Genomic DNA, 6,104 nt, shown 5'->3' with positions numbered 1-6,104 from the left:
AATGTTACTACATTACATTAGTATTCCCACAGAATGAGACACGTAGTCAGGCTCAACTACAGACACATTACCCAACATACAAATACAAGCTCACACAGTCAGATTTGGCCACATTGGCACAGCCGGGCAGTTAGGCAAAACTCACAACTACAGCTCAGCTGTATTTAAAAACAAAAACAAAAAGAAACTCACCAGATACGGTTACAAAGTAGAACACAAGCTCACACACACCCACACAAGAGAATTTGAGTCTACAAGTGTTCAGACAACCCAGCTAGCGCCAACTACAACCACACAAGCGAGACAAACTAAGCCACCCATAAACTGTGGAAGAAAGCAGACACATTGCGGTGTCCAAACCCTCCAAATAGGAGTTACACAAATCTCCATAACGTGGCAGAAGTATCTGAGAGCTGTGCCACACTCTTCCCCCGCACACCCACTGCCCAGATCACTGTCCTCTACAGAGCTGTGAAAAGGTGGGGACCTACCCAGCATGCAGACACTCAGCCCTCTCAGTCCTCTCCCGAGTACTTGCCTCTCATCCTCGCGCTCGGTTATCCAGCCGCACTCGCCTCCAGGCACCGCAGCCTGCGGTCACCCGGAGTGGAATGCCGCGGGTTGACTTTCAAACCCAAGTCCCCAGCGCGAGGGCACCGCCCACAGGACTACATGTCCCAGAAGCTCGCGCGCCGTCCAGCCTGAGGTTTCCAGTGTATAAAGATCCCAGCGCCCTTATACAGCGCGCCGGGCCCTGTGGGAAATGTAGTCTCCAGCAAGATATGAGCGCTACAAGCGCTCCTCAGATGCTCTGCCCCTCTGTGGCTCCACTTCTAGTTCTTTTGAGCTATTGCGTCTCCTGGTGGAAATTTTTCCTTCGGTAGCAAAATTTCTAAATTGATAGAGGCCGATGGTAGAAAAGGAAACGATTTTAAGACTAAGTAATGACACACTGGGGAAAAGTGGCTTGGTTTGGGACAGGGTTTTACTATGTAGACCTCAACCTCAGGATCCCCTTGCCCTAAGCTTCCCAATAGCTGGGATTACTGGGCCGAATCACCAACACTCTTCTGTTTCAACTTCTTTGCTTCTGGACCTACTTTACCATTAAGGTCACAGCATAGATTTGGGGCGTATTTCTCAGCTGTTAGAAAGACTTCTCAGCTTCTACAAGTGGTATCCCCTCACTGCCGATCTGGGCTAAGCTTCCCACTATTGTACAGGGATTATAGGGTGTGGAGGATGTATGTCAGGGGGAGGAAAATGTGTCCACTATCCCTGCAGATGTGTCATTAATGCTTCTTTATATTCACACCCTCTGTCGTGGGGTATGCCGTTTCTCTCCTGAAGGTGGAATACAAACTTGCTTATCCCAGGAAGTTTGCTTTCGCCAACAGAATGAAGTGAGTAGCACTGACTCCAAGTGTCAACATCTTGTTCACTGATTCTCCTGGTGTGGAGGTCTGAATGAAAATGGCCCCCATAGGTTCACAGGAGTGACACTATTAGGAGGTGTGGCCTCATGGGAGTATGTGGCCTTGTTGGAGGAACAGCATCATTCTAGCCAGGCTTTGAGGTTTCAGAAGCTCAAGCCAGGCCTAGTGGCTCATAGTCTCTTCTTGCTGTCTGCAGATCCAGATGTGGAACTCTCAGCTACCTCTCAGTGCCATGTCTGTCTGCATGCTGCTATGTGTCCCACCGTAGTGACAATGGACTAAACCTCTGAACTGGAAGCCAGCCTCAGTGAAATTTTTTCCTTTATAAGAGTTGCCATGGTCATGGTGTCTCTTCACAGAAACCCTAACTAAGACAGGAGGTCAATCTGAGGACCCATAGCTGTGGAAGCAGAGAAAAAAGTTCCAGAATTTGTCCTCTGACTTCCACAAGGACACACATCTACACACACAATAAACAAACAAACGAATAAAAAAAAAAAACTCTCACCCTCATTGTGATGGTTAATGTTGCCAACTTAACAATATCTAGAACCACCTGGAACATGGGCTGCCTGTCTGGGTTGGGGGTGGTTATCTTGATTATGTTAGCTGTGGTAAGACCCCTCATAGCTGTGAGTGGAACCATTCCCAGGTCAGGGCTTTCAGGACTGTATAAAAGGGAGAGAGTGAACTGTGTGCATTCATCACTGTATACTTATTGTGGTGGTGATACAGCCAGCTGCTTTGGGATCCTGCTGCTTTGGATCCCCACCCCCATGATCCCATGATGCTCCCATGATGCTCCCATAATGCTCCCATGATGCTCCCATGGTGCTCCCATGATGCTCCCATGGTGCTCCCATGATGCTCCCATGGTGCTCCCATGATGCTCTCATGGTGCTCCCATGGTACTTGAGTTTTGAGATAAAATAAACACTTTTTCTCTTAAGTTGCTTTGGTCAAAGTTTTTTTTTATCACAGCAACAGGAAAGGGAATTAAGATTGAAATGCTATACCTAGGGCCTAGGTTAGCTCACAGCCAGTCAGCATCAGGCATAAAAGCAGGCCGGGTTGGCCTGGTCAGTCAAATGTAAGCAGTGTCACCTAACCAACCTTGAACATATCCCAGGGCTGTGAACAAGAAGCACTTGCGTGCCATTGGAAATTTTTGTTGTTGTTTTGAGACAGGGTCTCTCTATGTAGTCCAGAGATGCGCCTGCCTGTTGAGTGCTGAAATGAAAGGTGTATACTACCATGCCCAGCTAGGGAGATGTATGACATAATGACATAATGTATACAGGAGCCTGTGGAGGCTAGAAGATGTGTTGAGTCACCCAGAACTGGAGTTAGGGGGTAGTGAGTCATCCCGTGCCTTCTTATCATGACTGTAGTTAACCACTACATGAAATGTGAAGGTAAACAGTAAGCCCATGGTTATTAGTGTGAGGCTGGCATATGCTGAGGGGGAGGAAGGATGTTGCAGAAGTCTCTGCTCCACTGAGGATGCAACATTGCCCTCTCTGGAGTAAAAGTGCCTTTAATGTGACTAACCATTGTGACATCAGATGTCTGACTGGAGGCAGGCAGAGTACCAGTCTTGGCTTCTTTCTTGCTTTTCTGGGGAGGAAACTAGTTTGCTTGCTGTTCCTGATAACATATTGTAATTGTTCTCCACTTTACAACATCCCCACACTTGAATTAGTGTTAGTTTACTTTCAACATTCAGTAATTCTTGGAAAGCTTGTTGTTCTTGGTCAGCTAGTGGATTATTCATTCACTGTGGTTAGGGATGAGAGTCTCTGGGGCTTGTGTATTAAAGATGTGGTCCCCTGCCTGGTTCAATTGTGAACTGACAGAACTTTTAAGAAGGGCCTGATTTCTAGTTCTTAAGTCACTACGGTATACCCTTGAAGAGAATTGTGGGACTCTAGTTTCTTAGTCACACTTTTGCTTCCTCATTTGCAAACAGAGTGGTTTACTCTGCAAGTACACTCTCTCCCATCCTTGGCCACCCTTGCCAGCATCTCTAAGTGATGGAAGCACTTGATCTTGGACAGCAATCTCGTTTGTTTTTAATTGCCTCTGGCATTTCATTACGGCAATGGAAGAGCAGGCCTTTCAGCCAGACTCTAGTGAAAAATAGGGAACAAGGAGCCAAGGTTCCCCAGGCCATGTGGCCTTATCTCTTCAATATCTCCAGCCCTTATCTATATGATATCTATATATCACTTAAGGTAGTGGTTTGAATATGCTTGACTCATAGGAAGTGGCACTGTTAGGAGGTGTGGTCTTTATGGAATGGGTGTGGCCTTTTGGAGGAATTGGGTCACTGTGTAAGTGGGCTTTGAAGACTCCTATGCTCTAACTCTGCCCAGTATGGAATAAGACCCTCCTCCTGGCTGCCTTTGGATCAAGATGTAGAACTCTCAGCTCCTTCTCCAGCACCATGTCTGTCTGCATGCTGGTATTCTTCCTGCCACAAGGATAATGGACTGTACTTCTGAAACTATAATCCAGCCCCAATTAAATTTTCTCCTTTATAAGAGTTGCCTTGGTCAAAATGGGGGTGGGGGTGAGGCAGGAGACAGTATCAGGTACTGGAGGGGACGGGAAAGAGGTACAGAGGGTTAGGAAACTGAATAAAAATATGTAGCAGTGGAGGATGAGGAACTGGGGAAAGCCACTGGAGGGTCCCAGATGCCAGGGAAATGAGAGGCTCCCAGGACCCAATGGGGATGACTTTAGCTGAAATGTGCAGCAAAGGGGAGACAGAACCTGTAGAGATAACCTCCAATAGATAGGCATGGCCCCCAGCCAAGGGATGGGGCCACTCACCCATCTCAAAGTTTTTAACCCAGAAATGTTCCTGTCCAAAGGAAGAAAAGGGATAAAAACTGGAGCTGAGACTAAGGAAGGGCCAACTGGGGACTGCCCCACCTGGGGATCCATCCCGTCTACAGACACCAAACCCAACACTGTTACTGTTGCCATGAGGCGCTTGCTGACAGGAACCTGGTGTGGCTGCTCCTTGTGAGTCTCTTCCAGCAACTGACCAATGCAGATGTGGGTGCTTGGAGCCAACTATCAGACTGAGCTCAGAGACCCCGATGGGGGAGCTGTCAGAAGGACCGGAGGAGTGGAGGGGGATTGCAATCCCACAGAAAGAACAACATAGGTTGGCCAGACCACCCAGTGCTCCCAGGGACTAGACCACCAACCAAAGAGTGTACAGGGAGGGATCCAAGGCTCCAAATTCATATGTAGCAGAGGACAGCCTTGCCTGACATCAATGGGAGGGAAGGCCCTTGGTTCTGTGAAGGTTTGATGCCCCAGCATAGGGAACTCTGGTGGCTGAGCAGAAAAAAAAAATTGCGTGATTTGGCCATCACTTTTAAGTTATAGAATCAGAGATGCAGTAGCCGTGGATTCAGATCATATTTCCACTGTGGTCTACAACAGGAATCCAATTAGCTACTGAGCTTAAAATATCTGGTCATTATTGTTAGGTTTCAAACCCTGAGACAAATGGCTGAGATGCTTATTTAACATATTAAAGTAGATGCTGCCAGATTCTCCCAGCATCCCTCAGTCTCTACCTGTTACAGGGACCTCCTGACTGGCATACCCCATTCCCCCAACCCTAAACCTCTTCAGCCCAAGGTCTGGGATGCTCTTCCCCCAACCACCCTTTCCTATATAATCCAACCATTTTGGTTACCTGATTCATTCTCTCTCTCTCTCTCTCTCTCTCTCTCTCTCTCTCTCTCTCTCTCTCTCTCTCTTTCCCTCCCTCCCTCCCTGTCTCCCTCCCTCCCTCCCTCCTTCCTCCCCCCTCTTTCTCCCTCCTGGTTGGTACTCTTGGTCTTCCACTTTCCCTTCTCTCTTCCTCTCCCCCCTCTCCCCATATAGCCCAGGGTCATGTCCCCTCTGGACTCTTCCAGATGTCCCTGTCTCTGGCTATGCTCTCCCACACATTGGTAATAAGCTTTCTCTTCCACCATACCTAGGAACAGACCTCTCTCTCTCTCTCTCTCTCTCTCTCTCTCTCTCTCTCTCTCTCTCTCTCTCTCCTTTCATTCTTTCTTTCTTTTAATTAATTTGGTACCAAAATCTAGGACTGGTCATGTTCCATGTTTTTTTCCCTTTATATTCTTTTTTTTTTTTCATTCAATTATGAAACTACAAGAATACTTAATAATTACCTCTCAAAGGGTATGGGCAGGGGTAATTACCCTATTTGTGTAATACTTGGCATTCAAACATGAGGATATGGGTTTAATACTCAGAAATCACATAAAAAGCCAGGTGTGGTGGCATGCACTTGTAATCCCAGCACTTGGTTGTTGGTTGGGGGAGGAAGAGGAACCCTCCTGGCTGTTGTACCCTGACCCCTACCCTAAACTTCTCCAGCTCAGGGGCTGGACTGTCCTTTCCCCAGCTGCCCTTCTCTATATAACGAAACCACTTTGGTTACCTGGCCCTTTGGGCCTCCTGGCTGGTGTACTTGGTCCTCCACTCTCACTTCTCCCTTCTGTTCCCCCTTTGCTCAAATGGTCTCCTTGTGTGCTATCATGGCTCAGGTGTGTAAATACACACACAGACACACACACACACACACACACACAAATTACCTCTCACACATTAGTTAGGATAACTAGATGAACTGTT

Source organism: Arvicanthis niloticus, chromosome 30, assembly GCF_011762505.2.
Source record: "Arvicanthis niloticus isolate mArvNil1 chromosome 30, mArvNil1.pat.X, whole genome shotgun sequence".
NCBI classification, from domain to species: Eukaryota; Metazoa; Chordata; class Mammalia; order Rodentia; family Muridae; genus Arvicanthis; species Arvicanthis niloticus.
This window is presented reverse-complemented; position numbering follows the sequence as displayed.